The sequence below is a fragment of the Hylobates moloch genome, unplaced genomic scaffold, assembly GCF_009828535.3.
Source record: "Hylobates moloch isolate HMO894 unplaced genomic scaffold, HMol_V3 SCAFFOLD_8, whole genome shotgun sequence".
NCBI classification, from domain to species: Eukaryota; Metazoa; Chordata; class Mammalia; order Primates; family Hylobatidae; genus Hylobates; species Hylobates moloch.
The window spans coordinates 66,594,051-66,615,319 of record NW_026652283.1 but is presented as its reverse complement, the minus strand read 5'-3'; the positions used below and the strand labels follow the sequence as shown (position 1 = coordinate 66,615,319).

Below are 21,269 nucleotides of genomic sequence, written 5' to 3'. Positions count from 1 at the left end.
GTGACTTTTCTTCATTAAATCTGTGTGTCTCTGGTCACTTTAATGTCACTAGCTTAGCAGTTTCTTTGAAGTACTGCCCATTAGAATTATGGAAGGAAGGCTGGGCGCGGTGGCTCATGCCTGTAATCTCAGCACTTTGGGAGGCCAAGGCGGGCGGATCACCTGAGGTCGGGAGTTTGAGACCAGCCTGACCAACATGAACAAACTCCGTCTCTACTAAAAATACAAAATTAGCTGGGCATGATGGCAGGTGCCTGTAATCCCAGTTTCTCGGGAAGCTGAGGCAGGAGAATCACTTGAACCCGGGAGGCGGAGGTTACAGTGAGCTGAGATCGCACCACTGCACTCCAGCCTGGGCAACAAGAGTGAAACGCCATCTCAAAAAAAAAAGAATTATGGAAAGAAAAGAAATATGGAAGGAGTTGTGATTGGATATACTGAGGTTAAAGGATAAAATGAAAAGTGTATCTTGTAGTGTATGAAGGCAGTGTGGTTAGTTACTAAGGAAGAACTGCATCCTTGCGTGTTTTTTAAAAAAATCTTACAAGTAGTAAGTGTTGTTAAAATGTATGACTCAAACTTCATACTCATCTTTACGTACATATTTAATATGTTGAAAAAATTATTCTCTTAAAAGGAATAAATGGTTAGGTTTGCTGCCCTGTGTGGGAAGACATCAGTGATTGGAGATTGATTGTGATTAGTAATACATTATGAATGGTAGTGAATTGAATGTTCTATGTGCAAGGACCCTCCTGTCCTTGAGTGATTATAAACAAACACTTGATTTTCCCATGGTGCTTTACATGTGTAGGAATGACAGACACACTGAACTACTGTTTATCTCTGCATATCTTTTAGACAGTGAGATATTAGCCAACAGACTCAATTCAGGAGACCAGAGTTTTTTTGCATTTTATTTTGCTGCTGTTCCTCACCTAGTTCCAAAGAGTGGGATAAAGTATTGCATTTTCTATTTCATATTTGTCTCCTCTGAAGTTTGACACTGTAAATCAGTGGTTCAGGGTCTTCTAGGGGTTTGTTAAAACCCAGATTGTTGGGCCCCCACCTCCAGAGGTTCTGATACAGTAGGTGTGAGGTAGGGGCCAAAAAAGTGCATTTCTAATAAGTTTCCAGGTGATGCTATGATACTGATCCGGGTACTGCCCTTTAAGAATAGCTACTGTGCACTGTTCACAATAGCAAAGCCATGGTATCAACCACGGTGCCCATTAATGATGAATAAAGAAAGTGTGGTACACAGATGCCATGGAATACTACACAACCATAAAAAGAACAAAACCATGTCCTTTGCAGCAACATGGATACAGCTGGAGGCTATTACCCTAAGCGAGTTATTGCAGAAACAGAAACCAAAATACCACATTTTCTCACTTGTAAGTGGAAGCTAAACATGGGGTGGGTACCACATGGATATAAAGATGGGAACAACAGACACTGGGGACTCCAAAACGGTCAGGAGGAAGGAGAGCAAGGGTTAAAAAATTAGAGATCAGGTACTGTATTCACTGTTTGGGTTATGGGTTCAATAGAAGCCAAAACCTCAGTATCATGCAATATATCCATATAGCAAACCTGCATATGTACCCTCTGAATCTAAAATAAAAATTAAAAATTTACCAAAAGAATTACCATTGTGAAAACTCTTTTTATTTATTTTTTTGAGACGGAGTCTTGCTCTGTTGCCAGGCCAGAGCGTAGTGGCGCGATCTCAGCTCACTGCAGCCTCCACCTCCCGGGTTCAAGCGATTCTCCTGCCTCAGCCTCCCGAGTAACTGGGACTACAGGTGCACGCCACCATGCCCACCTAATTTTTGTATTTTTAGTGGAGACGGGGTTTCACCATGTTGACCAGGATGGTCTTGATCTCTTGACCTCGTGATCCGCCCACTTCAGCCTCCCACAGTGCTGGGATTACAGGCATGAGCCACTGCACCTGGCCTCTTATTTTTATTTTTTTATTTTTTTGGAGATGGAGTCTAGCTCTGTTGCCCAGGCTGGAGTGTAGTGGCGTAATCTTGGCTCACTGCAACTTCCAACCCCCTGGTTCAGGCAATTCTCCTACCTCAGCCTCCTGAGTAGCTGGGATTACAGGCACATGCCACCACGCCCAGCTAATTTTTGTATTTTAGTAGAGGTGAGGTTTCACCATGTTGGCCAGGCTGGTCTCGAACTCCTAACCTCAGGTGATCCGCCTGCTTTGGCCTCCCAAAGTACTGAGACTATAGGTGTGACCCACCGTGCCCAGCTGTAAAAACTCTTTAACAATTTTAAGTAAACCAAGGAACTGTCATATTAAATTTATTTAAGGAAAAGATGCATAATATTTACTACTGTTTAGATTAGACTTTATATTGGTTCTCTCTTTCTCTCTCTCTCTCTCTCTGTCCCCCTCTGAATGTTACTTATTACATTAGGTGACCCACAGGGAATATTCACTTAAAATTTTATGTTTCTTTAGTCAAAGAATGGTTATCACTTGGTGATGGGCATTTTGTAACTTTTCACAGGCACGTTAGTTACTGCTGTTGGGCTGAAAGCCACTTTTGGACTAGCAGAAAATACCTTGCCGTTATTTTGTTTAACATTTCAAGCAAAGATAAATTTTTTAAAAAATTGTTCTTAACTGAGATAACATAATTATTATTTCACTAAATGAATATTGAAACTTGTAAAACCAATCTGAAGCCAGTACAGCCTCTTTGCCATTGCCAGCTGTGCATGTTGCTATGGAAACTCAGTAGGGACTAGCAGGATTACTGTTGTGAGGACCACACCTGGTTTATTTGCATCCAGTTTAAGTTGGGGGAACATTTCAAAAGAATAAAAGGTCTCAAGATGTGCCAGTGGACAGCAAGAAAGAGCTTGTTAGTTTGTAACCATCATATTGGAAGGGTGGGTAGGTTTTTCTTACTCCTTACAGTTCCTGGTTGGGAGGGTTTGGTGCATGTGTTACAAATTTGTTTTGTGTATTCATTTCTCTCAATTTTTCGCTATTCTTTATGGTGTTTTTTTGGTTCTGTGTGCTTTTTGTTTTAGGTATTTCTTCTTGTAATTTAAATATTTTTTTCATTCTCTTAAAGAACTTAAAGTATGGGCAGATCAAAATTTTTTAAGAGGAAAGAATTTAATTTTTCAGTTGTATTATGTAATAAAATGTCTTAATAAGGTTTTGATCACTGTTAGCTATGGTAGAATTTTATGTTGATCTCTGATTTTAAGTAGTATGAACCACTATGCTCCCCTTCACTCACAAAAACAACTCCTTCCCCCCGCCCCCCCACCCCCCAGACGGACCTTGCTCTGTCACCCAGGCAGGCTGGAGGGCAGTGGCGCGATCTCGGCTCACTGCAACCTCCGCCTCCTGGGTTCAAGCGATTCTCCTGCCTCAGCCTCCTGACTAGGTGGGATTACAGGCACACGCCACCACACTCGGCTAATTTTTTTTTTCTTTTTCTTTTTTTTTTTTTTTTTTGAGACAGCATCTCACTCTGTCACCAGGTTGGAGTGCAGTGGTGCGATCTCTGCTCGCTGCAAGCTCTGACTCCCTGGTTCAAGCGATTCTCCTGCCTTAGCCTCCCAAGTAGCTGGGATTACAGGCATGCATCACCACGCCTGGCTAATTTTTGTATTTTTTAGAGATGGGGTTTCACCATGTTGGCTAGGATGGTTTCCTTCTCCTGACCTCGTGATTCACCTGCCTTGGCCTCCCAAAGTGCTAGGATTATAGGCGTGAGCCACTGCACCTGGCCAACAACTCCTTTTTAAGAAGACACTTTGAACTGCATTTGATTTTGTTTGTACCATTGCATCTCAGCTGTTCAGATTCATGAAATAGGAGCATCACTGAATGTATAGAAAAAAGTTATGTGGGCCAGTTATATGAGCACTGAGTATGGATATATAAAATTTACATCGTTTTCATTAATTAATTATACTAAATCAGTTACACTGACTTATACCAGTTATACTAATTATGCTAAATCAAAAATAGCTATAATAGTACAAGTATATGTTAAATAAGAGTCATAGCTTGTACCATTTCTTCTTTATTGGTTTATATTGTTTGAATTCTAGCGATCAGGATTCTGAGGCCTCATGACAAAGGGGGATGGTCAACCAGTGATAGTGAATTTTCACACCTGTGTGTACCAAGTATTGGTCTTTCTCATTTTCTAAATACAAAATATAATCTTATATCTTTTTTCAGAATACATCTGTAGCAACCTGTATGGATCTATTGCTATCTATATCATCTATCTATATATATATATAAAGCCGATAGATACTTGTATATTAGGGGGAGGCTAATGTCAAATTTGGAGATCAGGTTTTTTTTTTATGTTAGTGAAATGCACCCTTTAAAAAAAACCTGAGTAGGCTGTTATATCCAGCTTCATGAAAGAATAGCGCCATATGACACATGTTCAAAGAACTTTCTGATTTATCTCCATGGTCCTTTAGTAAGGGCAGGTACTAGTTATTTCTGTTTTATAGGTGAGGAAATAGGTATGAGAGGTGCCTGCCTAAGGCAGCTAATCTAAATGTGTCCTGATGGATAGTCTGGTGTCCCCCACTGTGTGTAATTGTTCTCTCTTTAAGTGTTAGGTTATTTTATACAGCTTACTCAGTTTTGCCTTTTTCTCTTTTTGTGTTCATAGACTGGAAAAGTAAGAAGAGCTTTCCTGCCTTTTTAATTACCAAACTACTCTCAGTTTTCAATGAATCAGTTCAAAGAAAGAATGCAGTCTTTCTATACCTGGTAAATATTTTCTGCTAAATAAAGCTATTAATTTAGTAGCATCTGATAAATCCAGGTGTTATGATGATTGCCTTTAATTTTGTGGAATGACTATTAAAATGACTTATCAAATATTTTTTTTTATTTTTAACTCTGAAATTTGTTTGATATTTATTGATATGATGGAGTGATGCTTGGGATGCCTGCGACCCAGCCAGCAATGGAAAATAGTTTAGGATTGGTCCTAGTTCTTAGATTAGACTCTGGTCTCTTCTGAAAAAGTTGTGAAATCAGTGGAAATAGGTTATATAAATATATTTTTATATTATCTTTATTCTGTGATGATATATCATTAGCATTAATCCCTGTATGATAGTTTAATAGAAGCACTTTGTAAATAATGATTTTATAAAATTAATGTAGTAATGAGAGTATTACATTTTACCATTTTACAAATTACCTACATGAAGATTAAAGAAGTAACTTGCGAAAGAAGTTCAGCTAGCTGGTGTAGAACCGAGATCAGACTCCAGTTCAGAATCTACATCTGACTCCTAGTCTAGTGCCTTTTTTATATTTTTATTTTTAAGTACTTTAAGTATAAATGTACATGTCTAAGAGAATAAACAAACCATAGTGATGTTTCACATGGATTTTTCTTTTGATATAGCTTATAGTTACAGTGTTACTGTTAACAGTATTAACCATTAATTAACTGATATGTGCCTTTGAAACTTTTGTACGTATTATTTTATTTAAACCTACGAAGAACTCTTGAAAGTATTACTGTCCATTTTACAGATGAAAAAACTGAGGCTCAGAAAGGCAATCATATAGCTCAATATGCTAGAACTGGAGTTTAAACCTAGTTCTGTGTTATTTCAAAGCACGTTCCTAAACTGTTTAGCCTGCTTATTTTTTAAATGAAAACTTATGTGATCACAAATTCAACCCATCTCATGTTAACTAACACTGATTGTGGAATCATTTCCTCTCTTAATTCACCTATCCAAAAATCTCAGCATTTTAGAGAGAGGTGAGGTAGTGTTGAGAAACCATATATTCCTCCATAATGATTTTAACTAAGGGAATCATAGTATTTTTATAATGTAATTCAAAGATATGAATCTTATCCCCCTTTAAAAATGTTTATGAAATATTTGTATATCGTAAACTATGTTGAAGTTCAAGTAAACTAATTTGGGCGAGCCCAAAGGGATATTTTGTGTGACTGAACATTTATCTCATCTTTTTGCTTTTTATAGTTGATAAGCAATAATTTATTTTCACAAGACATTTTAAAAACGCTTTTCAAAATTAGCTGACACCTTTAATTAAAAAAATGATGTTATAGAAAGAGTACTATTCAGAAATTAATATAACATTTTACATCTGACTGGCCTGGGGGTAAATAAAGGCTTATTATCATGAATGAAACTGTAATGATGAAAGTGTAGAAAATTTCTTCTTAGTAAAATAGCCAGAATGTCTGAGTTTGCCAAAACCAGGAGAATCTTTGCTTTATAACCTGTTGCATTCCCTGAAGTTCACCTTTCCTCAGGAATCTTTCATTAAATTACTACCACCACCTGGCTGGCCAAAAGAGGGTGGGGACATGGAGAATGTAGGCAATTTTTTTTTTTTAAGCGGGATCTCTCTCTGTTGCCCAGGCTGGAGTGCAGTGGTGAGATCTCCACTCACTGCAGCCTCCACCTCCCAGACTCACGTGATCCTCCCACTTCAGCCTCCTGAGTAGCTGGTATTACAGGCATACACCACTACACCCAGCTAATTTTTGTTTTTTTTTTGTAGATACAGGTTTTTGCCACGTTGCCCAGGCTGGTCTTGAACTCCTGAGCTCAGGCAATCTGCCTGCCTCGGCCTCCCAAATTGCGGGGATTACAGGCATGAGCCACTGCACCCAGCTGAATGTGGTATTTAAAATACCACTTTTAATAGCTCATATCATGTAACTGTTTATTCCTGGTAAGGTGTGGAGATCTTATAGCAAATAATTTTTACTTAACATGCATTTTAGCCTATGCTATTCAAAATGAGAAATAAGGTACATTCGATTGCCTAGTGCCTTTCTATTTTGGGCAGTCATATTTAGGACTTTATACAAGGTGAGAAGCATTAACAGATAGTACTTTGATTTTACTTTTTAGTAAAACTCTTTCACCTAAAGTTTATAAAGATGATATGAAATTTATTGAGATTATCTGTCATTATGGAAAGATTACAAAGTTGATTACCCTAAATACTCTTACACCACTCATCCTCTGAGTAGAAGGGCAGGAGGGTGGGGCAGGGCTGGAGCAACTAACATTTCCTGGAATTCCTACTCTGCTGGGCATATGCTAGACATGTTCACATGTATTATTTTATTTTTAGTATACATAGAAGTGTAGAAGTATAGAAGTAGGGGAAAAAGAAGAAAAGCGTTGTGCATGGAATTATTCCTTCCTTTTTGTTTGAATGGTCAACTCGTTAACCCTCCACATTCTTTCTTCATCTGCTTTTGGCAGCAGCAAATAGAGTTGATTGTTTCCAGTCTCTGAATCATAACTACCTGGGATTGCTGTATAGTGTTCACCTGGCCAGAGGTGCTTTTTTAAGTTTTCAGAAGGCAACATTTATACTTCTTAAAAAATGTTATTTGAGGATTAAAACATGAAGACAAAAGAAGAAAAAGAAAACCACTAGTACTTCAGACATGTTCAGATAGTCCTAACACTATTAAGACTCTATTACTGTGTACAGTAAAGATGATTTTCTGGCCTGTGGATTAAAAAGCATGGAAATACTCAAGAGCATCACTTAAAATTTTTTCTTGTACTAGGAGAAAATGTTTGACAGTTGTATTTATTAAATATTTATCAAGATATAATACCATTATTTTTATAATTCCTGATAACTTTCAAAATAACATATTTTAAGGATAACCTTGGGAGATGGCATAATTCTCATTTTTCAAATGAGAAAATTAAGGTTCAGATGTTAGATTAGTTTTTTAGTAATGCCGTAACAGGGTACTACAAACAACAGAAATTTATTGTCTCTCAGTTCTGGAGGCTAGAAGTCCAGAATAAGGTATTAGTAGGTTTGGTTCTTTCTGAGGGCTGTGAAGCAGAATCTGTTCCATCCCTCTCTTCTTGTCTTCATCTGTTCTATGTCTGTCTCTGTTCAAATTTCCCGTTTATATAAGGACAGCAATCATACTGGATTAGGGCCAATCCTAATGACCAGATCTTAACATTTGCAAAGGCCCTATTTCTCACTAAGGTTGTATTTACAGGTATAAAGGGTGTAGACTTTAACATCTTTTGGGGGAAGGCACAGTTCAATCCATAACAGATGTTAAGTCCTTTCCTCTCAAATAGTGTCTCGTAAGTAGGAAAGTTCGACATAGCACATTGTAATGCCACTAAAATGGTAGTTTTAAAAGAACATGACAATATAATACCACATTTAAAATTCATTTTCTAATATTGTCTTATGTCTGGGGAGATTTTATTTTAAATTAACTAAGTTTCTAAAATATTAATAGAATTTTGGGTTGTAATGGTTTCAAACTTTTTCTTCAAATAGTAAGTAAGTGATGACACCAACTATGTAAAGTTATTCAAAACCCAGTGCTTAGATCTGGCTTTAAGTCTGAACTTCCATTAATATAATGTAGACTTTTAAAATGTGGACTCCTCTGTAAGATCTTGAAATGTCCATCAGAATACTGTTTAAATTGTTGCAAGAGCAGTCTGACAGTGGAATATCTGTACATTTCATATTTATGTAAAAATTGTGGTTTTACCAGTGTTAATACACATCTTGCGACTAGGGATTTCTGAGTGTTGGAGAGGTCAAAGCTACACTAGGATAACCAAAAAAAAACTGTATAGTGGTTTGTTCATCTGTTTCCTTTTTCTTTCTTTGCTGTTTTTTTTTAAATTTCAAAATAATTTGAGAATTACAGAAAAAATGAAAGAATAGTGCAAACAACTCATCCTGGAACCTTTTGAGAGTAAGTTACTAACTTGATGCTCTGTCACCCCCAGCTACTTTAGTGTTCCTACAAAGAAGGACATTCTTCTTCATAGCCACAATACAAACATAAAACTCAGAAAATAAACATTGATAGATTACTATCGACTAATCTGTAGACCCTATTCAAATTTTGCCGCTTGTCCCCAAAATGCCCCTTACACCAAAATAATCCAATCCAAGACTGCGCATTGGATTTAGTTATATCTCTTTACTGTTGTTCAATCTGGAATAGTTCCATAAGTCTTTTTGATTTCTAGGGTCATGGCACTTTGGAAGAATACATTTTGTGGAATGCTTTTGAATTTGGGTTTACCTGATGGTTCCGCATGATTAGATTCAAGTCATGCCATGCATCTTTGACAGGAGTGTCACAGAGTGATGCTGTATTCTTATTGCATCCTTTCAGGTGGTGCAAAATTTTTATTTGTTTCTTTTTTTTTTTTTTTTTTTTAGACGGAGTCTTGCTCTGTCGCCCAGGCTGGAGTGCAGTGACACGATCTCGACTCACTGCAGCCTCTGCCGCCCGGGTTCAAGCAATTCTCCTGTCTCAGCCTTCTGAGTAGCGGGAACTACAGGCGCACACCACCATGCCTGGCTAATTTTTCTTTTTTTTTTCTTTTTCTTTTTAAATTTTATTATTATTATTATACTTTAAGTTTTAGGGTACATGTGCACAATGTGCAGGTTTGTTACATATGTATACATGTGCCATGTTGGTGTGCTGCACCCATTAACTCATCATTTAGCATTAGGTATATCTCCTAATGCTATCCCTCCCCCCTCCCCCCCGCCCCACAACGGTCCCCGGAGTGTGATGTTCCCCTTGCTGTGTCCATGTATTCTCATTGTTCAATTCCCACCTATGAGTGAGAACATGCGGTGTTTGGTTTTTTGTCCTTGCGATAGTTCGCTGAGAATGATGGTTTCACCATCATTCTCAGCAAATTTTTCTATTTTTAATAGAGACGGGGTTTCACGATATTGGTGATTCTGGTCTAGAACTCCCAACCTCAGGTGATCCGCCTGCCTTGGCCTTCCAAAGTGCTGGGATTACAGGCCTGAGCCACCGCACCCGGCCTGTTTCTTGACTGATTATGTTACCTTTGATCGCTTAAGGTGTTGTTTGTCAGTCTTCTCTTCTGTAAAGTTGTGCTTCTCTTTGTAATTAATAATTATTTTATGGGGAAACTGTAAATTTTCATCACCAAGTTTTCATTTACTAGATTTAATAGTGGTCCTCTCTCCCTCCCTTCCTCCTTCCCTGGTCTCACTCTGTCACCCAAGCTAGAGTACAGTGGCATAATCGTAGCTCACTGAAGCTTCAAACTCTTGGGCTTAAGAGATCCTCCCACCTCAGCTTCCTGAACAGCTAGGACTACAGGTGCATGCCACCACATCTGGCTGACTTTTCAATTTTTTGTAGAGACAGGATCTCACTATGTTGTTCAGGCTGATCTCAAACTCCTGGACTCAAGTGATCCATCTGCCTAGGCCTCCTAAAGTGCTGGGATTATAGGCATGAGCCACCATGCCTGGCCTTTTGTTATTTCTTGACTGAACTTATTGCTGTGATGGTTTTCAAATATTGATTTCCTAATTATATTATTCTACATTATTTGGAATCCTACTATAAGGAAAAACTTTCTCTTCTCTATATTTATTTATATCTGTATGGACTCATGAATTCCTTTAAGCAATAGTTATAATTCATTCATTTTTTTTTTTCTTATCCAGGTTGTCTAAAATTTGGCTAATGGGAATCCCTTCAAACTGGTCTTGTATCTTTTTCACATATTCCCATAATTTTTTAAAGTGCTTCCACTAATAGTGTTTTTTTTTTTTTTTGAGAATCCCTGTTTTATTAATAGTAGAAAGTAGCATTTAGAAGTCAAGATATGGGTGCCAAGTATGGTTATTGCTGTAGGGGTACTATTGCCCCGAGGCACTCCATGGACAGAACTAGAGAATAGAATATATGTATATGTGTGTGTATTTTACTTAAAGCTGTGTTTATTTCTGCATTTATATATTTTGAAAACCATTGACTTTATACCAAAACTTCTGATTCCAATTTAGTATTATAGAGTTGATTCTAGTTTTTTTCTCTAAGGTTTTAGTTCCTTTCCCCAACAGTGGTACACTTAACTCTCATTATTCTTAAAATAATTACTTACTACAGTTTCTCTCTCCATATAACCAGTCTCCTCGTTGCTTCTCCCCATTCACTTTCCTAAGCTTGGATGCCTGCCTTGCTCAGCCCTATCTAATGACTTTTGGACTGAATTATGAAAAAAAGTTCATTTTTTAATGACAAATATTAAAGTAAATTGGACAAATTTGCTTCTACTACACCACCTTTGGTTAATTTGCTTCCTCTATTCTTATTTATTTTTAATTTGGAACCCTATTAGTTCCATGTTGATGTAAATTCTTTGAGATTTTTTTAATTAAGCTTAATTAGGCATTTTATTTATCTTAATCCTACTCTTAGGAGCTGTTACATTTAAGATGTTAAAGATAATTAGCTGGCTAACTAGAGATGGCTCTGAACATTGATTATTTTTAATTTCAACACATATAATCAGTTTAAAATGAATTGCTCTCATTATATGAAAACATTCCATCATTTATGAAGAACAATTTCTGGTCTCATTTATCTCAGCCCTAAATTCTTTTCATAGAACATTATTTATGAACAAATAATGCCAGAAAATAAGATGAATTCCAAAAAACTCAAGGAGTTACTATATGTGTGAAGATGATTTATGTGCAGATTTTTTCTTATTAGAATGGTCTAGGGATATTGATTAACTTTAGAAGTTGTTAGCAAAATATAAATAGTAAATATAAAAATAATTTTTAACTCCTGAACTGTTACAGAGGGGAAGAAAGGGGAATAAAGAAATTACATTTAATATTAAAAACCAGGAAAGAGGGGGAAGGGAGCTCCACAACTAAGAACAACTAAGTAAATAAAAACTATAAAATGACATGATGGGAAGATGCCAAATATATCAGTAATCACAAAGGAAGTAGTAAATGGATTAAACAAACCTCTACTCAGATTGGATTTTTAAAAAATGAAAATCCTATCTATTTCTTTTCATAAGTGACATACCTAAAACCAAATGACACAGAAAAGATAATTAATGAATCTATGGAGCTATGCCAGTCAAATAGTATAAAAACAAAAGAGCTGTTATAACAGTAAATTCTGAGGCCAAAAAACAGAGGGAGGTAGATAAAGGAGAATAATTTTAAAGTGATAAAGGAACAGTTTACCAAGCAGAAATGTCCATGTATGTAAAAATGTTTAATATAAAATGCCTAATCAATAGACATAATTACCATGATGACAGAGATGTTAGGTTTATCTGACAAGGATTTTAAAGCAGCTGTCATAAAAATGCTTCAATGAGTAATTATGGACACACTTGAAACATGAAAAAAATATGAAGTCTGAGCAAAGAAATAGGCCTCGGTAAATAGAAAATATAAAGAAAAACTAAATAGGAATTTTAGAACAGACAGTTACAATATCTGGATTAAAACTCACTGTGTAGGTTTACAACAGAATAGAGGAGACAGAGTGAACTGGAAGATGGAACAATAGAAATTACCCAATCTGAACAAGAAAGAGAAAAGAGAACAAATAATCAATGGACCCTTAGGGACCTTTAGGACTACAGCAAAAATTCATCTGGTTGCCGGGAGGAGAGGAGAAAGAGGGTGGGGCTGAAAAGTACTTTCAGAACACTGACTGAAAACTCTCCAAATTTAGTAGAAGACATATACCTATATAGATTTAAGAAACTGAGCAAATTTCAAACAGAAAAATTTCAAAATACAAAAAAAAACTCCAAGATACATTATAATAAAACTTATATAAACTGGAGACAAAGGAACAGAGAGAAATGACACCTTACCTATGGGAAAAACAATTCCAGGGATAGTGGATTTCTTAGCAGAAACCATGGCAGCCAGGAGGCCAAGGCATATTTTTCAGGTAGAGAGAGAGCTCAAACTCCCCTAAATCTGTATCTAGCAAAAAATATCCTTCAGGAATGAAGGGAAAATTAAGACATTGTTAGGTGAAGGAAAAGAAAGAAAATTTACCTCCAGCAGACCTACCCTAAAAGAATGACTAAGAAACAAAAGAGAAATGTAATCATGTTCCATATAACAATGTTTCAGTCAATGATGGACAGTGTATATAACCGAGATCCCATAGGTTATAATGGAACTGAAAAATTCCTATTGCTTAGTGATGTCTTGATGATTCTGGCCCTGTGTAGGCCTAGTCTAGTTTGGGTCTTAGTTTTTAACAAAAAAAATTTTTAAATAGAAAAAGCTCATAGAAAGGATGTAAAGAAAGAAAATATTTTTTTGTGCAGCTATACAATGTCTTTGTATTTTAAGCTACTATGGGTTATTACAAAAATCATTCATTTATTTATTTATTTTATTTTTATTTTTTGGAGACAGAGTCTCGCTCTGTCGCCTAGGCTGGAGTGCAGTGGCACAATCTTGGCTCACTGCAGCCTCCACCTCCTTGGTTCAAGCAATTCCCCTGCACACCAAGCGTGGCTAATTTTTTTTTTTGTTTGTGTGTCTTTTTTTGTTTTTTTTGGAGATGGAGTCTTACTCTGTTGCCCAGGCTGGCGCAATCTTGGCTCACTGCAACCTCCGCCTCCTGGGTTCAAGTGATTCTCCTGCCTCAGCCTCCTGAGTAACTGGAATTACAGGCATGTGCCACCACGCTCGACTAATTTTTGTATTCTTTTAAATAGAGATGGGGTTTCACCATTTTGGTCAGGCTGGTCTTGAACTCCTCACCTTATGATCTGCCGGAGTTGGCCTCCCAAAGTGCTGGGATTACAGGCGTGAGCCACCACACCTGGCTAAAAGTCAAATTTTTTTTTAATGAAAATTTATAAATTAAATAAGTTATAGTGAGCTAAGGTTAACTTATTATTCAAGAAAGAAAAATATATTTTTATAAATTGAGTGTAGCCTAAGTGTACAGGCTTTCTCTAGTTGACACTAGTGTACACTGATGTCTTAGGCCTTCATTCACATTCACTCACAACTCCCTCACTGGCTCACCCATAGCAATTTCTAGTCCTGCAAGTCCCATTCATGGTAAGTGCCCTGTACAGGTATACTATTTTTAATCTTTTATACTTTATTTTTACAGTATCTTTTCTATATTTATGTATGTTTAGATATTCAAATACCGTTTTAGAAATACTTGTTGGAAATACGAATACCATTGTGTTACAATTGCCTACAGTATTCACACTAACATGCTGTATAGATTTGTAGCCTAGGAGCAATAGGCTATGCCATATAGCCTAGGTGTGTAGTAGGCTATACCATCTAGTTTTTTGTAAGTATGTTCACACAGTGATGAAACCACCAAATGACACATTTCTTAGAACATAGCCCCATTGTTAAACAAAGTATGACTGTATACTTGGTTGTAAATCCAACAAAACATGTACAGGATTTGCATGCTGAGAACCACAAAATGCTGATGAGAGAAATCAAGAAATATACAGAGTAAGGGAGAGATAATATACTATATTCAGGGATTAGAAGGCTTAACATAGGAAAGATCAGTTCTCCCCAAATTGATATACAGGTTTAATGCAATTTCTATCAAAATTCTCACAGACTTTTTTTCTAGACATGAACAAGATTATTCTCAAATTGATAGGAAATGCAAAGGAATTGAAATAGCTGAAAAATTTTTGAAGAAAAATAAAATAAGAAGAGTCAGTTACCCCAATTTCAAGACTTATTATATAGCCACAGGAATCAAGCCTGAGAGTGTTGGTGGAGGGATTAACACAGATCAATGGAACGGAATATTGAACCCAGAAATTGACCCAGAGATATATAGCCAACTTATTTGTGACTAAGGTGCAAAAACAATTCAATGGAGTAAGGATAGTCTTTTTGACAAATGACTGAAGAAAAAAACAAAACAGGAACTCAACCTAAACCTCACATAAAAAAACAAAACAGAAGAACATCTTCAGGATGCAGGATTTGATGAACAGTTTTTAAACGTGACACCAAACATACAATCCATAAAAAATTGATGAACTGGCTTATCAAAATTAAAATATTTTGCTATGTGCAAACCTCTGTTAAGAGGATGAAAAGACATAGTCCACAGTGGGAGAAAATATTTGCAAAGAACATATCTGATAAAGGACTCCTGTCTACAATGTATAAAGAACTTTCAAAATTCAACCCTAAGGAAACAATTCATTAGAAAATGAAATTTTTGGATTTTTTTAGAACACCTGTAATCCCAGAACTTTGGGAGGCTGAGGCAGGCGGATCACAAGGTCAGGAGTTCAAGACCAACCTGGCCAAGATGGTGAAACCTCATCTCTACTGAAAATACAAAAATATTAGCTGGTCATGGTGGCACGCACCTGTAATCTCAGCTACTTGGGAGACTGAGGCAGAGAATTGCTTGAACCCAGGAGGCGGAGGTTGCAGTGAGCCGAGATTGCGCCACTGCACTCCAGCCTGGGCGACAGAGCAAGACTCTGTCTCAGAAAAAAAAAAAAAAGAAAACTTCAAAAGAAAGAAATAGACATGTCACTGAAGAGGCTGTATGGATGGCAAATAAGCACATAAAAGGGTGTTCAATATTACTAGCCACTAGGGAAATGCAAATTAAGGTCACCATCAGCTATCACTGCACACCTACTAGAATAGCTAAAATAAAAAATAGTGACAATACCAAATGCTAGTAGATTTGGAGAAGCAGATCTTTCTTACATTGTTTGTGGGAATGTAAAGTGTTATAGGTATTCTGAAAAATATCTGACAATTTCTTAAAAATGAAACAGTTCAGGCATGGTGGTTCTCGCCTATAATCCCAGTACTTAGGAAGGCTGAGGTGGGAGGATGGCTTGAGCCCAGGAGATCCATACCATCCTGGGCAACACAGGGATGCCCTGTCTCTACAAAAATAAAAATAAGCTGGGCATTGTGGTGTGCACCTGTGGTCCCAGCTACCTGGCAGGCTGAGGTGGGAGGATTACTTGAGCTCAGGAGGTTGAGGCTGTAGTGAGCTGTGATCACACCACTGAACTCCAGCCTGGGTGACAAAAGTGAGACCCTATCTCCAAAAAACAACAGCAAAATCCCTAAACCTAATACACATAGAGTTTGGATATTTGTCCCCACCCAGATCTCATGTCAAATTGTAATCCCCAGTGTCAGAGGTGGGGCCTGGTGGGAAGTGTTTAGATTATGTGGGTGGATCCCTCATAGCTTGGTGCGGTCTTGTTGATAGTGAGTTCTCACGGGATCTGGTTATTTTAAAGTGTGTGGCAACCCCACTCCCCAGTCTCTGTCTCTTGCTCCTGCTTTTGCCATATGGCATGCCTGCTCCTGCCTTCACCTTCTACCATGATTGTAAGCCTCCTGAGATCTCCCCAAAAGCAGATGCTGCTGTGTTTCCTATACAGCCCATGGAACCTGAGCCAATTAAACCTCTTTTCTTATGCATTACCCAGCCTCAGGCATTTCTTTATAGCAATGTAAGAATGGCCTAATACATACATATACCCTATGAGCTAGCAGTCTCACTTCTGTGCATTTATCCCAGAGAAATAAAAAATTATGTTTACATAAAAATATGTATACAGATATGCTTTACATATTATATATGAGTCCTGTATCAGAAATGTGCTTTGCAGATATTTTCCCCCAGTGTGGACTTGTCATCCTCTGTACCTCCTATGTATTAATGTTTACAGCAGGTTTATTTTAATAACCTAAAACTTAGAAACAGCCAAAAAGTCCCTCAATAAGTAAATGCCTAACAGACAGTGAGACGTTGCTGAGCATGGTGGCTCACGCCTGTAATCCTGGCTACTTGGGAGACAGAAGTGGGATGATGGCTCTTGACCAGGAGTTCAAGACCAGCCTGAGCAACATAGTGAGAACTTGTCTCTAAAAAAAAGTTGTTTTTTGTTTGTTTGTTTGATTTTTAATTAGCCAGGTGTGGTGACCTGCTGGTAGTCCCAGCTACTTGGGAGGCTGAGGCGGGATGATCGATCGAGCCCAGGAGTTCGAGGCTGCAGTGAGCTATGATTATACCACAGCACTCCAGTCTGGGCAACAGAGAGATACCCCATCTCTTAAAAAAAAAAAAAAAAAAAAAACCCTGAAATTAAAAAGCAAGCAAACTGTGGGACATCCATACCATGAAATACTTAATATTCAACAAGAAAAAGGAATAACTATTGATACACACCAAAGCTTTGTTGGATCTCAAAGGCATACATAATGCCGAGTAAAAAATGCCAATCTCAAATGGTCACGTTACTATATGTTTCCATTTGTATAACATTACCAAAATGACCAGTTATAAAAGTGGATAGCAGATTAGTGGTTGTTAGGGATTAGAAATAGCCAGAGGGATAGGAGTTGGTGTGACTGTCATGGGGTAGCAGGACGGAATTCTTTGTGATGAAATAGTTCTGTATCTTGATTGCAATGATAGTTACATAAACCTGCACATGTGACATTAAAATGACGTAGAAGCATACTTTATATCAAGATCAATTGTTTGGATTTAATATAATAGTGTAGTTACATAAGACGTAACCAGTGGAGAAATTAATGAATGGTACATGGGACCCATCTTTGAAGATTCCTTTGCATTTCTAGTAATTTCCAAATAAAAAGTCAAAAACAAAAGAGAGGGATATCATAGTTGCTATAGGATTTCAGAGGAAGAAATAGTTCCTTATAACTAGGAGAATGAGGGAAGACCTGAGGCCATAGCTTTTGAATAGTTTTTATAGGATAGGTAGACTTTTCACGAAACAATACGGGGAAAAGAAGGGTAGTTTAGACAGATCGAGGTTAATGTTTATGGAATGACTGCCACTGTATTATTATTATTAAGAAATGTTAGTAACATCTGATTAGTCTGAAGAACACTTTAATCAATTTAATGAGGAGGAATGTATCTTTAGATTTTATATCTGATATAGAACTCTGAAATATTTGTTACCCTTGTGGTGTCACAGATTCTGGAAGCCTGAGTGTAACAGATAAAGAGAGAAAACATAAATTACCAGTATCAGAAATGAAACGGAACAGTTCAAAAAATGGGTAGGAATAATCAAAACTGCTTGGGTTTTAAACAAAACAAGGCTTATTTTTTCTTGGATTTAAGAAATTGAATCAGAGAAGAACTCACATTTTATTTGTTGAAATAGGATAACTCTAATATTATTTTTATTTTTTTGAGATGAAGTCTCACTCTGTCACCCAGGCTGGAGTGCTAGGCTCACTGCAACTTCTGCCTCCCGTGCCTCAGCCTCCTCAGTAGCTGGGACCACAGGCGCGCACCACCACACCTGACTAAATTCTTGTATTTTTAGTAGAGATGGGGTTTCACCATGTTGGCCAGGCTGGTCTTGAACTACTGACCTCAGGTGATCCCTCTGCCTTTGCCTCTCAAAGTGCTGGGATTAGAGGCATGAGCCACCATGCCTGGTTAGAACTCTAATATTAGACAACAATGTCAAGACAAATTACTATGTGGTCCTGTGTGAAAACTCTGTAGTGACCTATTCTTTTTCTCCCTGGAATGTTCACAGTTTGTCATTACACCTTTTGGTGATTGCTTAATATTTCTATTATTCAATTACAAGCCTTCTGAAGCTTGTCTTTGCCGAGACCAGCTCAGTCGTGGAGACCCTAACCCAGTGGTGCTAGAGGAATTAAAGACACACACACACAGAAATACAGAGTGCGGAGTGGGAATCAGGGAGCTGACAGCCTTCAGAGCTGAGAGCCGTGAACAGAGCGTTACCCACATATTTATTGATAGCAAGCCAGTGATAAGCATTGTTTCTGTAGATTATAGATTAACTAAAACAGGAAACAAAGGGATGGACTCTGGCTAGTTATCTGCAGCAGGAACATGTCCCTAAGGCACAGATCGCTCATGCTATTGTTTGTGGTTCAGGAACACCTTAAGAAGTTTTCCATCCTTGGTGGGCCAAGTGTTCCTTGCCTTCATTCCGGTAAACCAACAACCTTCAGCATTGGCATCATAGCCATCAAGAGCATGTCACAGTGCTGAAGAGATTTTGTTTATGGCCATTTTGGGGGCCTGTCTATGGCCAGATTTGGGGACCTGTTCCCAACATGTTGCCCCTTTGTGTTTTTGCAAAACGATAAAAGCAAAAGTGGCTTTATCACAGGGAGCTACTTCTCGCAGGAGTCGGGATCTGCATCTGCAGACTATACACAGACAACACAGATTAAAAGCATGATCATCATTGAAATCACAGAGTCTCCAAGAGTTTTTATCCATTTTAACAGGTTAATAGCTGCTAATCATTTGCAGCTCCTTCAAGCACTCCAGTTCCTGGCATTAAGGTCAGGTGTGCCTGGGATGCTTTAAATATTTGTTCTTTTAATTTTGCAATATCCAAAGACAAGTTTGTAGAGTGTCCTTCTAGTTGCTTTTTTATTCTTTCCCAAATTTTGATCTTATTAAGAGCCATTAATAGTTTCCACAAATCCTTATGTTTAGCTCCTACAGTGGGCCATATCATTTGAGGTTGAGGTGCCACTAGACCGCCATGTTTTCAGATAATAGGAACTCTTGCCGTACTTCTTACCATTTCTACCATTTGACCATTTTGTTTAGACCAGCTGAACATAGTGTGGCCGTGGCACGCAGACTGAGAGGTGCAGTTCAAGCTAAACATCCTCTTAGGAGACCAATCAATAATGATTCCATAGGAATTCATTGCTCAGCACCTCTGCCTGTTCTGCAATGCAATCTTCCCAAACAAGTACGTTCATTTTTTCTGACCAGGTCCAATCCTGTTTACAGATTTGTTTTTGAGGGTGGTATGCCTCAATTATAAGAGCAGATTTATTATGGTAAATACTGAGACCAAAAAGCATGTGTAACTGTGTCATAAAGTGATTACGTCCAGGCATTATTTGCCAGCCAAGATTGATAGCGAGGGGGTAGGCAACTAGTGGCCTTTCTCAAACAGATAGGCAGACGTTCAAATCGTAAACAAATATTCATAACAGTTCTTTTCTCATGTGAGTGAGATGGGCCTCTAACATCTGTAGGACTGAGCATCCAAGAGCTATCATTAGTGTATGCCTCCACTGGGGGGGTCCAGCCAAGTTACAGGCCGTAGAAGTGGTGGAAAAGGTAAATATGCCCAATAAGTATAATTGTTCTCTGTGTCAGCCTTTGCTAAAGGAATACTCATGGCATTGGTGATCACCACTATCATAACTATCATTAAATTACTCATTGTGACTGGTTGTCCCACTTTCCTCAGGTTTTCTTCCGTCATCTGTGACAGCTTCTTGATCTGTCCCCAGGTAGGTGGCTGTGTTTAACGGGTGTTGCTCATGACAGTTGAGGTCCTCCTCAGTGTCAGTCTCGACATGGCTGCAACCTGGGGGTTTTTGGGATCCTCCCAGAACCTTTTCCTGGGTATCTGGCTCATAGTAAGGTTTCGGGTCTCTTGATGGTATCCAAATCGGCTGCTGGTTTTGGCCTGGAGAAACACAAGCATAACCTCTACCCCAAGTTATTATTTTACCTATTTCCCAACTTTTTGTTATCAGATCTCTCCACCAAACCAGTTGTTTTGCTTCTGTCTTTGCAGCTGGTTTCTGTAGATGCTGTTTAGCTGCTGATAACATCTGGGCTTTATAGGTAGGCTCAAAAAATTTAAAGTCAATAATGCTAGATTCAGTTGCATATGTGGTGTCCCGTAGTTCCTGTTTTCCCCCTTTTGCTTTTGCAACTGCTGTTTCAGGGAGAGATTCATTCTTTCCACTATGGCTTGTCCTTGAGAATTATATGGGATACCAGTAATGTGTTTAATATTCCATATAGAGAAAAATGTATCTAGAGCTTGGCTAGTATAGCCTGGGGCATTGTCCCTTTTAATAGAAACTGGAATGCCCATCACTGCAAAAGGTGACGTTTAACACAAGCAGAAGACTCTCCTGATTGGCATGTAGCCCAGACAAAGTGAGAAAATGTATCTACACATACGTGCACATAAGCTAGTCTCCCAAACGAGGGAATATGGGTGGTGACATCCATTTGCCAAAGAGAATTAGGTTCCAATCCTCGAGGATTAACTCCTCCTGTAAAAGATGAGGAATGCACCATTTGGCAAGTTGGGCATCGCTTGATAATAGCTTTAGCTTCTTTCCAGGTAATGCTGTATCTGCATTTGAGACCAGAGGCATTAACGTGGGTTAAATTATAAAAGTGTCTGGCATTAGATATTGCAGTAGCAACTAGGTGATCAGCCATTTGATTCCTGGCAGTCAAAGGTCCTGGAAGAGGTGTATGAGCCCTAATGTGAGTTGATGTAAATAGGGTGCATTCTACTCCTAACTGCCGTTTGCAGTTGGGTAA

The 21,269-nt window shown here is 38.0% G+C and overlaps 1 protein-coding gene across 5 annotated transcripts in view; it reads left to right on the top strand.

Annotated features, from left to right (window-relative positions):
* POU2F1 (POU class 2 homeobox 1) overlaps positions 1 to 21,269 on the top strand; it is a 208,780-nt gene that overhangs the window by 79,016 nt on the left and 108,495 nt on the right. Inside the window, exons 1-2 of one of the 5 annotated variants that reach the window (XM_058442991.1) lie at positions 2,902 to 2,916; positions 4,683 to 4,783. The exons of the other annotated variants lie outside the window; for them this stretch is intronic. The gene's annotated coding sequence lies outside the window, so the exon portion shown is untranslated. Of the gene's footprint in view, positions 1 to 2,901; positions 2,917 to 4,682; positions 4,784 to 21,269 lie in introns of those variants that run through there. 5 annotated transcript variants of the gene reach the window in all.